This window comes from Eurosta solidaginis, chromosome 5 (assembly GCF_040869045.1).
Source record: "Eurosta solidaginis isolate ZX-2024a chromosome 5, ASM4086904v1, whole genome shotgun sequence".
NCBI classification, from domain to species: Eukaryota; Metazoa; Arthropoda; class Insecta; order Diptera; family Tephritidae; genus Eurosta; species Eurosta solidaginis.
In genome coordinates this window covers 196,398,940-196,415,318 of record NC_090323.1, presented here as the reverse complement: position 1 = coordinate 196,415,318, position 16,379 = coordinate 196,398,940, and the positions used below count along the sequence as shown (strand labels likewise).

At 34.3% G+C, this 16,379-nt stretch overlaps 1 protein-coding gene across 1 annotated transcript in view; it reads left to right on the top strand.

The window, feature by feature from the left end:
- Window positions 1-600: 600 nt before the first annotated feature.
- The window catches only part of ringer (ringmaker), a 54,471-nt gene continuing 38,692 nt past the window's right edge, over window positions 601-16,379 (top strand). The window contains exon 1 of the mRNA XM_067787280.1: window positions 601-815. The gene's annotated coding sequence lies outside the window, so the exon portion shown is untranslated. The remainder of the gene's footprint in view (window positions 816-16,379) is intronic.

Genomic DNA, 16,379 nt, shown 5'->3' with positions numbered 1-16,379 from the left:
AATTCGAGAACTTTTGTTACAACAAATCGATCAACTTTTGATAAAAAATCGAAAATTTTCGATAGCAAAGCTATAACTTTTCGATAAAATCCCGATAAATAGTCGCTTACTTTTTGATGATAAACAGATATCTTTTCGTTAACGAAACTATAAAAATTCGATGGCACTTCGATAACTCTTTTCATTGGAAATTTATAACATTTCGATAACAAATCGATAACTCGTCTATATTCGTCGCTAACACACATTTAACAAACCTTTCCCAGTCATTTCCTTCCCTTTCCTTTCCAATACAGTATACCAACACCATGCACTACGCCTGCATTTACATTCTACATCCATACATATATCCTCATACAGCACACTACGCTTACGCTCATGATTACACTGTACACCTTACGCTTGCATTCAGGATTCTCCCCTACCATGGCCAAAAATATTAACACATCAAAAAAAAAGTTTTAAATTTTAATACGTTTTTATGATGCCAGTCCACTATGCAACGTCCGACAGAAACGTTTAGCTTTAGCTTTTGCGTACCTTTCCCACTGTTTGCTCTGCGTCACTTTGCGCCACTCTGTGCCAGCAGAACAGATATCTTCAAATTTTTTGTCCAGTACGCAGCGTACAGCAGAGCAGACCACGACAAAGTTGGAAGACCAAAATTATAGTGACAAAATATAATAAAAAAAAAACGATAACTAAATTGAAAATCGAATTTAAAAGTTTTTACCAAAAAGTCAACAAAAAATATAACCAACTAAACAAAAAACTTAACTTTTATCAAGAAGTCATTTTTTTCTCAACAAAAAAGTGTAAGTGCAAGTCTATAAGAAGTAAATAAATGCGTAATAAAAGGAAAAGTGCAATGCAAAATTTGAAGTGTGTATACGCGCATATCTGTCAAGTAATGGAATGTCAGATGGCCTGTGAAAAGGCGCCAGCATCCCCCAAATTGTTTACAGACAAAAATTTCGTCAGTTGGGGCGGAGGGTTGAATTACATTTATATTATTTAGCTAGGAAATGTGGCTTTTAAGTCAAATGAAAAAAAATGCTAAAATGTGCGAAATTTTTTTTTTTTAAATTTTGAAATTTGTATATGAACATATGTATGTATATATACCAGCAAACAATATTTTGACATTTACACACCTATATACATACATAAATTCCATTCACCTAAAATGGGTCATGATGCGCGCCATTTAACTTTCTTGTATATCCTTGCATGTATATTTGTTTGTATCTATGTAAGAATATATGCGTATACATGTGTGGGTGTGTATGTGCTCACTTCCGCTTCATGTGCTCACTTCCGCTTCATGTGCTCCCGATTCTGAGCTCTCGCTTCTTTCACATATACGCATAAATACATAGTTTTTTTGCAAATTGCCTGTTGTTATACGAATTGCTTCCTGGAGCATTATTCAGTTCTATTTCACTAAGCATCCTTTTAGGCGCACAGCCTTGTTAAAGTGCATATGTAAACTGCTCTTAGTCATGATTAAGTTTAGCAGCAGTTGTATGCATCATTTAAGTAAGTATTTATAAGTGTGAGTGCAAATGCAAAATTTAAGAGAATAAGCTTAGTAAAAATTTTGAGAGCAGTCGAGTGAGTAGTTCCGGAGAAAGCCTTCTCTGGCTGCTCCTAAAGTCAAACCTTTCCGGTAAAGTGTTCTGTTGTTGTAACTTACTGTGCGATTTTTTATTAAACATTTTGCATTATCACATCTCCAACTACTCGATTAATCGATATAAAAATTGTTTTGATTAAGCTCAAAGAAGTTCATTCTAACAATCAGTTTTTTGAATAATCTAAAACAAACTTATTGAGTAATCGCCTATTTTAATTTATCACAGTTTGAATAAATAGATTAATGTACAGGTAATGTGATTAATGGCCAGGAGCTGTGATTATTCTATTTATACAAGCGGTCATTAATCAAAAAGGCGATTACTCAATTGGTTTGCACTTCCTTTTTGATTCTTAAATTCATATATATGCTTTTTATTTTCATTCCTTTTTAAAATTAACTTTACATATACCATCTGAGCAAATAAATAAATTTTGATTAACAAATTTTTAAATGAATAAAGAAGTATTCGAATATGATTCATTAAAAATTTAATTAATCAAGTAACCAACTAATTGAAGAATCGGTTAATCGATTAATTGAACAATAGATTATTCAGCTGACTCGATTACTCGAATAAAGACACAACCCTAGTTGTAACCTAGTGGCACATTTTTTCTAGCCCGCATTCCTACGTATAGAATTGACATCAAATTTATAAAATTTGATTTTCAGACATCTGAATGCCTAGCTATCAAAGAGGCTGTGGTACTGAGAAGGCCGATGGTCTGCCACTTACGGGTTATGCAGAATCAACCGTAGTCGAGGGGACTATTCGAAACTTTTACTTGAATAACGCGTGAACTGATTATTGAGCAATAGTGTTCGCAGGTTCCAAATGGACTTTTTGCAGGTAGGAAAGGTCAAGGAAATTAAAACAATCTCTAGAATAAGTTTAATAAAGGCTTAGGAAGAGCTGCAATAGGAAGCTATGACTGACCCCAACCTATACTGTAGCTCGTACCATGTCGTGTGTGTCTCAGATACCAATGCGCTAGGCTAGTCACTTTATATGGTTGAAAAATTTGATCTAGCAATTATTACGACTTTTTTTTGCCCTCCAAACACACTCTCATTATACCTGGTAGATGCCTTATGGTTTCCACTTGACGACCTCTCATCAAGGCCAAGGGGAATTAACTTCCTTTAGTCGGAAACAATACAGGGTTGTGATGTGTATCTAAAAGACAAATATAAGGAGGCGAAAATCCGCTTGGCAGATTGTTCAACTAGATAACCTTAGGGCTTAACTAGATAACCGTAGTCGGCTTAGAAACTATTCCAAGATCTTGGGTGCAGGGTTGTTAAGTGGTGACATATGCTGGCGACCTTGCAATACTCCTCAGACGGAAATTCTAGGATATGCTGCATGACGTTTTATAAGTGTTACCTGAAAAAAAGTTTAGGCACTATTCTGAAAAGAAGTCGGAGTCAGACAAAAGTTGAGGCTACACGATGACTGTATCGTCTTGCAAGCAGAATTCGCCGTCATGTGTTGGCAAGTTTAACTACCTAAACCGACATCCAGGTGTCTATCAAGGCGTAGGACGCCGAAACTGTGCTGTGCGTCGCGTAGTAGGCGAGTGTCATAACTCGCTCGCGGTTGCATCGAGTTAATTATCGATAGATATTATCCGGGACACTCGCAATTGCCATGCGGATTCCTTAGCTCGAGCAGGTGGATTCTTATCAGATTTGGATGACAATAGAGACTTTGAAACACTTGTGACTACTAGCTACACCTCCTAACTCTTAGCTCGAGTACGTGTATTCGTTTCAGATTTGGATGTCAATAGGGGCAGGATTCCTATGGTCGATTGTTGATACCGACCGCTCAACTGAACTACTTCACTTCGTTAAGACCCATCTCTCATAGCGAGTGTGTATGAGGTACTGCCCTATATGTATCCATGCGATGATGCGCAGTATTTTGGACAACTCTGGTTGTAGTAGTTGTCTGGAAGATGACGAGGTGGAGTAATCTAGTAATTTAATGCCTAAGTACTCATTTTTTGCAAGGACGAGGCATAGATAACTCTATCCACTTATGGACACAATTTCGAGGCCAGATGTTTGTCTTATTTAGTGATTCACTGAGTGATTATAAACGAGCGTCGGCGCTAAATATTATAGCATCATAACGGACCATAAACCTGACCTTACCTTATCTACTTTGTTAGGTTATTTGATAAAGTATATCGATATATAGGTATATTGAGATAAAGTATATCTCAAAGTCTGCATTGTGTGGCACGACGCCCTTTCTCTAAGGGCAAGGGTGTGATATTTCTCAAGACCTTTAGTTTGTTGACAGTGAACCCTAGAGCCCTTGTGTATTTGTTGATTTATGTAGTGGTAAATGTAAAGTTAAGTCAAGTTCCGTTTTTTGAATTTTCAAAGTTGGAGACTCTTTCAACTTTGGTGTTTTATGTCGTTATAAAAAATTTAATAGGTGTACCCGAAGAGAGTTTTATCATTGAAAATTATCTTCTTTTAAATAGCAAAAACCCAAACTTTTTACTATGTAGTATTCACGAAGCTGCGTACATGCGCACTATAAACTCTGCGTGTTTATTCGGTTTTATTTTCATTCGTTTGTCATATGCTTTAACAGGGGTATGATGTCATACTTCCCTACCATAACTACACAACAAAAAAAAAACACCCAACAGTTGTTTAGTAACTGACCACCCTTACTCCACCACCCACTTGTTTAATGGTAGGTATGTAGTTTTATGCTGAAGGGCTCGTGTTTGAGGCGCCGCATTTGTAGTTGAAGCGAAAGTGTTTTCGATAAATTTTGAAACTTTGCAACAATGTTTTGTTCTACTTAAAGAGCTTTTTCTTTAGTATTTTATTTCTTAATTTTGTTCCATTTTATTTCTGCTTGAATACGTGCTTTAGACGTACTATAACTTCCTGGTTTTATACGCTTTCCTTCTTCAGTTCGGCCGTTTTTATAGGTTCATGAACTTTTCGCGTGTTTAACGGTAACTTTATGCTGTTTTGATTTTGATTTTTTTTCTATGTTGACCTGTCTGAATCATATTCTTGACTTTCTAACTACTCGGTTTCCTCTTAACTTCCGCTTTTATGTAAATAAAGTTAATGCAGAGGAGGAGGAGTACATATTTACTCGTATAGCTGTAAATACTGAAATCTTAACAGATTTAATCAGTTACTTCCTTCTATAAATTCATTAGTTAGTTTAGAGAAAACTTTAATAAATTGTATAACGCAAATCATTTTCAAAAACGTTTTGAAAAACTTCGATAACTCATTAAGTATTTCAAAATCTTTATGTATGTATACAGGGCTGTTCAAAAATTTTTATATTGAAGTTAAAATTACAATATAAATATGGGGTATTCCATCCCATTTCGACCAATTTTGAACCCGACCCCTTTAGAATCGGCTGAAAGTTTTTCTTCTTTTTCTAGCTTACGAAAGACGTTTTTCAGAATTTTTTAAAATTTTTTCATCCAACTCAAAAAAAGTTATGAATTCAAAAAAAAAACACCGTTTTTGTTTTCAAAATGCTATTTTTTTCAAAAATTGACCGTTTGGGATCTTTTTTCTTTTAAATTTTTTTTTTTTTTTGTAATTTTTCAGTTTTTCGAGATTTTTCGAATTTCGCCATTTTTTTCTCATAAAAAACTTCAATCAATTTTGCAATCATCCCCACTTATCCCGGAGTGGGCCGATTTTTGTTTTTTTTTTTATTTAATTGAAACAAAAAAACTTTAAAAATTGTTTTGTATTTTTTACGAAAAGTACATTTAAAAACAAATTAAAAAAAAAAAAAGATCCCAAACGGTCAATTTTTGAAAAAGTTATAGCTTTTTGAAAAAAAACACCGTTTTTTTTTTTAAATTCATAACTTATTTTGAGTTGGGAACCGGTGTTTTTTCAAATGCTATAACTTTTTCAAAAATTTACCGTTTGGGATCTGTTTTTTTTTTTTTAATTTCTTTTTAAATGTACTTTTCGGAAAAAATACAAACATATTTTTAAAGTTTTTTTTTTTCAATTAAAAAAAAAAAAAATCGGCCCACTCCGGGATTAGTGGGGATGATTGCAGAATTGATTGAAGTTTTTTATAAGAAAAAAAAAAAAATGGCGAAATTCGAAAAATCTCAAAAAACTGAAAAATTACAAAAAAAAACTTTAAAATTTTTTTGTATTTTTTTCGAAAAGTACATTTAAAAACAAATTAAAAAAAAAAACAGATCCCAAACCGTAAATTTTTGAAAAAGTTATAGCATTTTGAAAACAAAAACGGTGTTTTTTTTTTAAATTCATAACTTTTTTGAGTTGGATGAAAAAATTTGAAAAAATTCTGAAAAACGTCTTTCGTAAGCTAGAAAAAGAAGAAAAACTTTCAGCCAATTCTAAAGGGGTCGGGTTCAAAATTGGTCGAAATGGGATGGAATACCCCATATATATGTACAAAATTATATGTACAATGAAATTTTTTTAAATTAACAAAAAAAAATTTTTTTTTTTTAATTTTTAAAGAATTTTGATGGTCCCTTTAATGAATAAATTTTTCATTAAATTTTTTCTCAGTGCTACAATATTTTTGAAACATTGCTTGTTGTCAATTTGTTAGCATAAATTTGAATATCATACCGAAGTGCCTTGGCTTCATATGGAAGTGCTTTTTCTTTGCACTTTCATATGAAATTCAAACACTTTCATATGAATCGAATTTATATGTGAGGGCGTATGGAAGTGCTGAGAAAAGTTTTTTAAACGGTTTTATTTAGTTTGACTCTGTGTATCGAACAGAATTTTGTAATTGAAATTTAAGTAACTTCCCAATAAGCTATAAGCCTGAAACTTGGAATACAGTTCAGAAAAGCTCCGCTAGGTGAGACATGGATCGATGTATTTCAAAAAAAATAAATCGTATTTGTGCTCCAATAAGACTCATATTTGGAACACATATTACATACATGAATAGAAGTCGCTTAGTGAAAAAAACTCCCGCTAGGTGCCGCAATGATCGATATATTAAAAAAAACCGTATTTGTGGGCCAATAAGGCTAATATTTGGAACAAATATTACATACTGTCCGGTAGAAGTGACATCAAAATACTTTGTAGTTCCAGGGGGAGAAGCATACGTGGCGCTGAGTGGAGTAAAGTCTTTGGAAGGATTATGTATTGAGGGCTTAGATTGTAACAAATTGTCAGGTAAGAGTCCTTGTAATAGTGAGTCACTAAATGAACTAAATATAATGAGAAATAATAGGTAATTAAATAAAGACTAAAAACTTGAAAATAAAGTAATTAAAAAAAAAATTTTTAGTTAAACGGTTTTATTGACAATACTAGTCATCACACTTCTCATCAATCAAGGGCGTTGATCAGACAAATAAATAAAAGCGTTGGGCGCGTGAAATTTCTACAAATGTGAGGGGTAGCATAACCTGATTAAGGTTCGGTTGGTCTTACTTATGACTGTCAATGGAAATTTGACGCTTCCAACGCTTTTATTTATTTGTCTGATCAACGCCCTAGATTGATAAGGAGTGTGATGACTAGTACCTAGGACCTACCTAATTATTTTCTAGCTTTTAGTATTATTATTATTTCATGTAAGTATTGTTTTCAATAAAACCGTTTAACTTAAAATTTTTTATACTCAGCTGAGCAGAGCTCACAGAGTATATTAATTTTGTTCGCATAACGGTAATCCGTAACGGCACAAACTAATCGAGATAGATATAGACTTCTATATATCAAAATGATCTGGGCAAAAAAAGATATTCATTTAGCCATGTCCGTCCGTCCGTCCGTAACACGATAACTTGAGTAAATTTTGAGGTATCTTGATGACATTTTGTATGTAGGTTCCTGGGCACTTAGCACTTGTAGTATCAGATCGCTATTTAAAATGAACGAAATCGGACTATAAACTTTTTCGATATCAAAAATTTCAGTAAACCGAAAAACTGCGATAGTTCATTACCAAAGACGGATAAAGTGATGAAACTTGGTAGATGGGTTGACCTTATGACGGAGAATAGAAGATTAGTAAAATTTTGGACAATGGGCGTGGCACAGCCCACATTTAAAAGAAGGTAATTTAAAAGTTTTGAAAGCTATAATTTGGCAGTCGTTGAAGATATCATGATGAAATTTGGCAAGAACGTTACTCCTATTACTATATGTATGCTTAATAAAAATTAGCAAAATCGGAGAACGACCACACCCACTTTAAAAAAAATTTTTTTAAGTCAAATTTTAACAAAAAATTTAATATCTTTACAGTACATAAGTCAATTATGTCAATATTCAACTCCAGTAGTGATATGGTGCAACAAAATATAAAAATAAAAGAAAATTTCCAAAGAGCGTGGCTCCGCCCTTTTTCATTTAATTTGCCTGGAATACTTTTAATGCCATAAGTCGAACAAAAATTTACCAATCCTTGTGAAATTTGGTAGGGGCATAGATTCTATGACGATAACTGCTTTATGTGAAAATGGGCGAAATCGATGGAACCCGCGCCCAGTTTTTATACACAGTCGACCGTCTGTCCTTCCCCTCGGCCGTCAAGACGATAACTTGAGCAAAAATCGATATATCTTTACTAAACTTAGTTCACGTACTTATCTGAACTCACTTTATCTCGGTATACAAGATTGCCGAAATCTGACTATGACCACGCCCACTTTTTCAAAATCGGAAATTACGAAAAATGAAAAAAATGCCATAATTCTATACCAAATTTGTAAAAAGGGATGAAACATGGTAATTGGATTGGTTAATTGACGCAAAATATAACTTTAGAAAAAACTTTGTAAAATGAGTGTGACACCTACCAAATTAAGTAGAAGAAAATGAAAAAGTTCTGCAGGGCGAAATCAAAAGCCCTTGGAATCTTGGCAGGAATACTGTTCGTAGTATTACATTTATAAATAAATTAGTGGTACCCGACAGATGATGTTCTGGGTCATCCTGGTGCACATTTTGGTCGATATCTCGAAAACGCCTTCACATATACAACTAAGGCCCACTCCCTTTAAAAATACTCATTAACACCTTTCATTTGATACCCATTTAAAACAAACACATTCCAGGATTACCTTAGGTTCATTTTCCTACATAGTGATTTTCCCTACTTTTGTCTCCAAAACGCTCAGCTGAGTATGTAATGTTTGGTTACACCCGAGCTTAGCCTTCCTTACTTGTTTTTAATTATTTTATTATTAAATTATTTTATTTATACTTATTGTTTTGTTTTTTTACAAATTACCTTTTTAAGATCGATGCGCATTTTGCGAGATTTTAAACTATTAAGTACTTTCCCAGACTAAAATTGCTACATACCAAAAAAATTTCTAAAAACTCAAACTAAACATTTTTAAAACGTTTTTGAAATTTGTGGGGATTGGGTCTGAATACTTAAAGTATTATTTTAAAAAGTCGAACAATTCGGATCCAACAGATACCGAAGAATCACGGTCTCAAACAACTGAGCAGCGACTTTGATGGTTAACTACCGTCATATAAGAGGTTATTAAAAAATGAGCCAATGAACATTTTCTATAGAAAATTCCGCAAAGCGATAGTTTCGCACTGCACGGCTACTCTTGAACTGGTATATGAAGAGCGGGACAGTTCGTAGCCACATTCGTAAAATCAATTAATCAAACGAAGAAGCTATTTCAGAACTACCTGTGACTGAACCCGTCAATATTCAAAAGGCCTGTTAAGGGAGTAATGGCCATTTCGTAGGATATCACAATGTCAATAGTGTCAGCTGGGAGTACTTCAGGGCGACATAGTTAAAACTAGTATCGTCGCTTAATGTGGTAGTTATCCACAAGTTCGGAACAAGAGCGTTGGCGGATCGCGCAATGTAATTAGTGCCCTTCCTACCGACCTGATAGTGCTTGCCATAACAATATTACATAAATCAACTTTACGTCAGGCTAAACGGAACAAACAAATTTAAAAGTTTACAGGAGAAGCTAACAAATTTTTCCTAATTTTTATATTTTTTTGTATGAAGTTAGTTGTACTCATGCTCCTTCCTTTATTGTTCCTCCTATTTTTTTTATTTTTTCTATTTCTGTACTTTTTTCGCCACTTCTGCCTTGTTCCGCTCCACTCTTTTCCCGTCACCGCCCACTTTACTATTTTTCCTTCTTATCCTTATCTCTTTAACAGTCCTTTTTATTTTCTTCTTCTGCTCCTCTTATTTTATTTTCCATCCCTTTTCCCGTCCTCTTTCTCTTCGTCCAGCTTCCATTTTTCCATACGTTGCGCTCACACTTTTCGGCTTGCTACACCGTTTCTTCCTTTTCCCCCTTTCGCACTCCCCCACCATTTCACTCACTCACATCATTTGCGATTCCTCTTCCACTCCTTCATCCCTTTCTATTTGCATTTCTCTTCCTGTTCATTTTAGGTTCCACCTTTTGCTATTATTTTTGTTTTCCGCAATCTAATCTCTTTCGGCCTTGTCTCCAGGCTTTGATTGAAAACTCTAAAAAACAGTTTTCTTATTTATAATATTCAAATTTTAGTGAATGTAGAGGTTGACCTTGGATAATTCTAAAGTTATGTCAGTTCTGAAATACATCGCAAACAACCTTAAGCAGATTTCTCAACATAAGTTATTCCATATTCATAAATGTGAATGAAATTCAGAATAAACATTTTCTCATATCTTGGAGAATTTTTTGTTGTTGTTTATTATGCTGGTTGATCGCCACTAAGGCCAGATTTACATTAAAGGCTTGCGGTGGTGCTTCGAATACAAGCTTTGAAAGCGCTATAATTTAACAATAGAAAGTTCAATGTGGTTATATTAAACCGTTCCCAGGATGGTCGGACTAGTACCTTGATGATGCTTGTTACCGGAATGCAAAGGACTATCAACATCGACAAGGCTCCTCAAAAGCTTAAGGGAGGGTCTTTATCTGTACCACAACAGCAATAACAACCACCTATGTATGTCTATTTTTCGGCCATTGCCTTAGAAAAGTAGGTACCTTTTTTCAAACACAATACACAGATAATAGCGTATGATAGTTTATCAGAAATTAACTTCTCGTTGGTTTGTAGTTAATTTCCATTCCTATTGGGAATATATAGCTACAGTAGTACATTAAATTCAGTTCTCAGGCGAAGCAACGCAACACAGCGTTCTATGTGAATAAGGCCTAAGTATTAGGGCAATTGCAATTACTTATAAAAATAAAATAAACAAATTTTAAGCACTTCCTTTATATAAATGGACAAAAATCAGCGAAAAATGTCTCCTCATATAAAGACATATTCTTGCTAAACTTTGATTTTTAAATTTTGACATTGAAATTGCAAAAATATTTATGAGAAGTAAAAATATAAAAGTGGAACATTACTTGGATTGGAAAGTTGGTAGGAAAGGAGATATTATTAGGCAATCAATTGCACTCCACCTTTATATTTTTATTTGTCATAAATATTTTTGCAATTTCTATGTCAAAATTTAAAAATCAAAGTTTAGCAAGAACATGTCTTTATATAAGAAGACATTTTTCGCTAGTTTTTGTCCATTTATATAAAGGAAGTGCTTAAAAATGTTGTATTTTATTTTTATTTTCTCCTTTTCTTACATTTTCTGGGCGTCTTAATCTGTCTGTTTTACGCTTGTAGCTCAATGAGAACTTACATAAAAAATCAATCCCAAAATTCCCTCCATTCCGTTTGATTTTTCTAAACATCTCAGTCCGTGCACCATCTAGTGAAACTTTTTGTAGTGTGTCATGGGCTGTCATCAACCTCTGAATTAAGCTCTAAATTTTTAGCCTCTAGCTTATCGAGATGTTACTTAAAACCCGATTTTCTGAGGTTTCATGTTTGTAGCTCAATGAGAAATTACTTTAAAATCGATCTCACAACACCAAATTTTTTATCTAAATATTCCGATCCGTGCGCCTTCTAACAGAATTTTTCTCCATTTGTTAAATTTTCTCGGCGTCTTATCCTATCTGTGAAGATTCACAGTTGTAGCTCAATGAGAACTTACATAAAAATCAATCCCAAAATTCCCTCCGTTTCGTACGATTTTTCTAAATATCTCATCACGTGCGCCTCCTAGCGAATCTTTTTGTATGGTGTCATCGACCTCTGAATTAAGTTTGAAATTTCAAGTCTCTAGCTCATCGAGGAGTTACTTAAAAGCTGGTTTGAAAATTTTCAAATTCTTATCTACTTATTTCGATCCGTGCCCCACCTAACAGATTTTTTCCTTTTTTTGAATTGTCACGGTGTTCTAACCTATGTGTAAAGTTTCACGTTTGTAGCTCAATGAAAAGTTACTTAAAAATCGATTGCAAGATTTGTATGAAAAGCGGACACACATTCAACCGACCTAATATAAAGGAAGTAATAATTTTGGTCAATATGCAAATTGGTTTAATGTTTGTTTGGGTGTATAGTTCTACGTTTAAGTATATGTGTATCGCACTTGTTCAGAAGCAAACAAATCCCAGTGCTTTGCTCGCCCAAGTTGACCCACTTTTGGTAATTCATTTAAACATGTCAATTGTGGCTGACTTAGGGCGATGTGGAAACAAATTTTGTTTGCTGTCGTACTGTTTGTACTCAAATTAAATTTGATCTAAAAACGTAGATTGGTTTGGTACATCGTTTCATTTTTCGCATCAACAATGAGTCGTTAAATGTGAATAGACTAAAATCATGACAAAACTAAAATGATTATTACCGCCTTCTGAAAGACGGTCCTGATGTATAAACGGAATCATGAATAGTGTCGAAGGAAGATGGCTCTGTGAGTATTCGAGAGAAAAGTTCTACGGAAGATTTATGGTCATTCCGAGGATGAGGAGCTATATGAGCTCAACGATTGAAAGTCCAAAGGCATCATTGGCTTTGACATGTTATGCGAATAGGCCAGAAAGTTTTCCAACCCACACCGGTTTTCGTCAGCAGGGGAAGGGAAGCTTTCGTTGAGGTAAGCAGGCAGTAAAATACTTTATTTTGGTGTTTCCACTTTGCAGCAGGTATGACTGCGGTAACTTCAAACCCAACTTCAAAGATCGCCAAATAATGATATACAAAATTCTCGAGGCTTTGGTCTTTTTTATCTTTAGCTGCATTTGGAAATTCGTGCCAGTTATCTTTTTTGAACACAATCAATTCTGCGGAATGTTTACAACTTCTTAAAAAAGTTTTCCGATAACGTTATCACTACACCTGTTTTATAAATTTAAAAAGAAAGAAACTCAACGCCGAACGGCATAAAATTAAAAAATTTACCACTTAATTAATCATACCTAATTGGTATTTTTTTTTTCGTAAAAAGTCACGAAAGCCAGAATTTAATTAACTATTTATGGCATAAGCATATTATGTACTCATATTATGGTAATTATTAACGATTTACAAAATAAATAACCATGAACACAGAATTGCCTAGACAAATCATTTTCGAATAACCTATGTATGTACTAGAGATATACGCCGCCGCCGCCGCCGCCGATTTTGGCGTTTTTCTCACGCCGCCGCCGAATGTCAAAAATATCGGCGCGGCGCGGCGGCGGCGGTGTCCGGCACGTTACTATATTTTATACTCGTTTAAGACTGTTTAGGCCATTTATTGTTCATGTCGAAAATTGGTCGGATATGGTCGAAAGTGGTATCAACGTTTGCGCATCACTGCCAGCTATAAGAAACTAATTGCCAAATTTAACTATTTCTAACTGTTCAAAAGTTATTTAAAACAAGTAATGAAGTCTAAGTTCGGGTGAAACTGAACATTACATACCCAGCTGTACACTTGAAATGCTGTTGTTGTGGGCTTAATAGTGTTACAAGGCTGCGTAATAATACATATACATATGGTTCTATTCTAAACTAATTTTCGTTTAAAAGAAGCAAAAAGAATACAGAGGCTAACACCAATGACCTTGAGCGCCAGTTTTCCTTCAGATATGGGAATTTCCCTACTGTTTATTTTAAAATAAAGATATAACAGAACAATAAACATAAACACACAAGTGCCATTGTACTAAAAAGCGTTATTACAACAAAAAAAGCAGGGTTATTAACGAAATTTTCCGACTTTTACTAGAGATAGCTTATTACCTGCATCTACGCACTTTCACAAAATCTTGTATATAAAAGAAGGCGATTTAACCGATTTAGTCCATTTTTACTGAAAATATTTCCTGTTAAACACCAAATTTATCGTTGGGAAATGCATTGTAAGAAAGGGGCAGTGCCACGCCTTTTTCAAGATTTGAATTTTTTCCCATTTCTTGTTATAATGGCACAAAATACGATTGGTACAAAACTATTTTTCGCTAAGAGTATTTTTTGCCTGTGACCCTTTTTAAAGTCATTTATATAAAAGTGGGCGTGGTCCTTAACCAATCTTATCCATTTTTACTAGAAATATTTCCTACTATAAGGAAAATATGTGTACACAATTTTGTTACGATATGTAAATTTTTCTTCGAGTTATGGCTCCCGAAACATAGAAAACTGCTTAGTCATAAAAGGGGCGGTGTCATGCCCATTTTTTTAAATTTGAAGTTTTTCCTATTTATTGTTATATATCCACTTAGGAAATGAAATACCATTGATATAAAGCTCTTTTTTGCAAAGATATAGCTTATTTTATTCGTACATGACTCTTTTAAAAATCTCTTATATAAAAGTGGGAGTGGTCCTTAACCGATTTCGTAAATTTTTGTTCAAAAATTCCTTATAGTAAAGGCAACATCTATGCCGAATTTTGTTACGACAGGTTTAAAGAATTAAGGTTTTTCAATTAGAAGAAAATATTTCTAAGCGGGGTCGCCGCTCGGCAGTGTTTGGCAAGCGCTCCGGGTGCATTTCTGCCATGAAACGCTCTCAGTGAAAACTCATCTGTCTTGCAGATGCCGTTCGGAGTCGGCATAAAACATGTAGGTTCCGTCCGGCCAATTTGTAGGGGAAAGCAAAAGGAGCACGACGCAAATTGGAAGAGAAGCTCGGCCTTAGATCTCTTCGGAGGTTATCGCGCCTTACATTTATTTATTTTTTTAGGTTTAACGATTTTTGATTTATGATTAATAATATTTGTAAAATTAATTTTATCACAAGTGGGCGGTGCCACGCCCATTTTAAAACATTTTTTCAAATTTTATCAAGAGTCTCAATATCAGTCCACACGTCAAATTTCAACATTCTAGTATTTACTAATTAATCAGGTTTTTTGTGTTTTCCAAAATGTTGTATATATAAAAAGTGGGCTTGTTTATTATCCGATTCCACTCATTTTCAATACCAATCAATTCTGGGTCCAGATAAGCTCGTGTACCAAATTTGGTGAAGATATCTCAATATTTACTCAAGTTATCGTGTTAACGGACAGACGGACGGACATGGCTCAAACAAATTTTTTTTCGATACTAATGATTTTGATATATGGAAGTCTAGATCTATCACGATTATTTTATACCTGTACAACCATCCGTTATCAAATCAAAGTTATAATAGCCGATGTACAAGTACAGCTGGGTATAAAAAATCCAGAGGGTGTTTTGGAAAAAGTAGAATCGTCGGTCTGCTTAGTCAAATCTTGTCAATTATAGTCATTTGACAGACAACAATTGCGCAGATTGTAAGGATGAGACTGTCTTCTGCTCTGCCGAAGACCTCATATATACCTTTCATGAATGGAGCTGAACAATTATGTATTCAGATTTCAAAAATAACATAAAGTCTGAGCCATCAGATGTATGGGATATATATTAGTAATGCGACCGACTAAATGACTTTTTTAGACAACAATGTATTCCTTATACGTAAGCATCTTGTGAAATTTCAAGCTTCTAGCCGTTAAAACGAGAAATAAATGATAAAAACCCTCTTTTTCGAAAAATTGGTGTTATCAGGGATATAGTATGCTATAGTGGTCCAATCCGGTCGGTTCCGCCAAATGATCAAACGGACCCCCAAATATACCAGCACATCAAATTTCATTAAGATATCTCAAAAATTGAGGGGATAGTTTACGTTCAAATATACAGACAAACAGACGGGAATGGCTAAATCAACTAAGCTCGTCATCCTGATCATTTCGGTATACTTATTGGTGTGTGCATCTTTTCTTCTTTAATGTCTTACAGTTTTGAGATTCTTCAAAAGTTTGTCGTTCATGCCTTAAGGGCCAATTAATGGTGACTTATAACCATAACACCATAACCAAATAAAACAGCTGATCGAACCTACCTTATGAAAATCAATGTAATCGATTAATGGTGCCATACCATAACGCTAACGCCATAACCGTACCATAGCCTACCAATTGGTTTTTGGTTTCTCGCCATATCCATAACCTAAAAATATTTGAGTTGGTGAATTTAATAACTTTTTGAAGATGTTTTGGATACGGTATGACTAAGAGACTTATTTTTGTGGAATATGTTTGTAATTTTTTTTGTTTTATGAAATTTTCACGGTTTTTAGGTTAAGGCACCATTAATTGATCACATTGGAGATGGTTATGGATATGGGTATGGTTACGACTATGGCGTTAGGGTTAAAAAATAAATAAATAAATAAATGTAAGGCGCGATAACCGCCGAAGAGATTTTAGGCCGAGCTTCTCTTCTTATTTGCTCTTTTTTAATTTTTCCTACAAAGTGGCGGGATGGTACCTACTTGTTTTATGCCGACTCCGAACGGCATCTGCAAGGCAGATGAATTTTCACTGAGAGCTTTTCATGGC